We start from the raw sequence: 1,283 nt of genomic DNA on the forward strand, positions 1-1,283 counted from the left end.
GCAGCCGCCTGGCGGCACAGCGCTCCCCCGGGGGCCTGGGACTGCCCTTCAGGCACATCCAGGCACGGACCACACTGTGGCCAGCCAGGACCAGGGTTTCCCTGCACAGCAGTGAGAGGGGACCAGGCGGGGAGCAGCCCCAGCCCTGGCATCATCCCTCGGTTGGACGGAAAGAGCACCAGCCCTGCTCTGCAAGGGCCGATGACCCCTCTCTGCCATGCCTGGCCTGATTGTGCCTGGTGCTAAATTCTGCTGACTCCAGGCAAGCCCTGCTCCTTGCCACTTAAACAAGGCTTTCCTGCTGCAGAATCGATAACGCTATGCAAAGGGCTGAATGCAGCATCAGCACGCAGGGCTCAGCGCCACATCCACTGACAAATTTATGGCTGCGCTCATCAGATTTCATTCCCGGCGGGACGCACTACAGCGGTGAGGGCTGGAATCTGCCAGGGACAGCCCCTGGGGGCTGCAGGGGGAATGCGGATGCTCCCCCCTTCCCAGTGGTGCTCCCACGAGGATTCTCCAGCTGGGAACGACCGAGCCAAGACCTCCGTCAGTCCTGGGGGGACAAGGCCAGTCCCTGCACCCTAGCCTCGCTGTGGCAGAGAAACAGAGGCATACCTGTCGCAGGGCAGGACAGCTCACCAGGAGCATGGGCAGGGATGGGGTGTCTGCGCCCTGCTCCCTCTTCCACTCCTTTCCTGCAGCTCCACTAGTCTGTGGGCTGCCCCAGCAGCACCCGAAACCCAGCGCCTGCATCCAGCACGTTCCCCCCGACCTGCAAGGGGAGGGTGTGCACGCCGAGACAGGCTCCCGTCCACCCAACTAGCTGTAAACTCTAAGGCTAAGCCCCGAGCAGCACAGGGACGGAGAGCCCTGGGAGGGACTGGACTGTAAAGGGGGGCTGTGGCACCCCACAGAGCAGGGACGGTGACAGTGACATTGGCAGCAGGTGTTTTTCCGATCACCTCACCTCTCCCCTTTGGCTGCTGCTCTTTGCTCTCAGACCTTCTTCCTGACGTGCTCCTGAGTCCAGCCCTGCGGCCAAGCTGGATGCATGTCAAGGCTGCTCCGCTGGCTAATCCGCTCCGTCTGCAAGCAGGGCAGGAAAGGGGCCAGGCTCTGCAGCCGGGGAAAAGAGGCTTTTCCAAATTGCAGACATGGCTGGAGCCGCAGGTCTTGCTGCGAAGTGCGAACCAGCGGCACCCTGGAGCCAGCTCTCTGGGGGCAGAGGGTGCCCTCCAGGTACGGCCAAGCCCCCGGAGATGGCTCCCTGCTGGTGC

The sequence above is a fragment of the Cariama cristata genome, unplaced genomic scaffold (genome assembly GCF_000690535.1).
Source record: "Cariama cristata isolate BGI_N322 unplaced genomic scaffold, ASM69053v1 scaffold22426, whole genome shotgun sequence".
Taxonomy (NCBI): domain Eukaryota; kingdom Metazoa; phylum Chordata; class Aves; order Cariamiformes; family Cariamidae; genus Cariama; species Cariama cristata.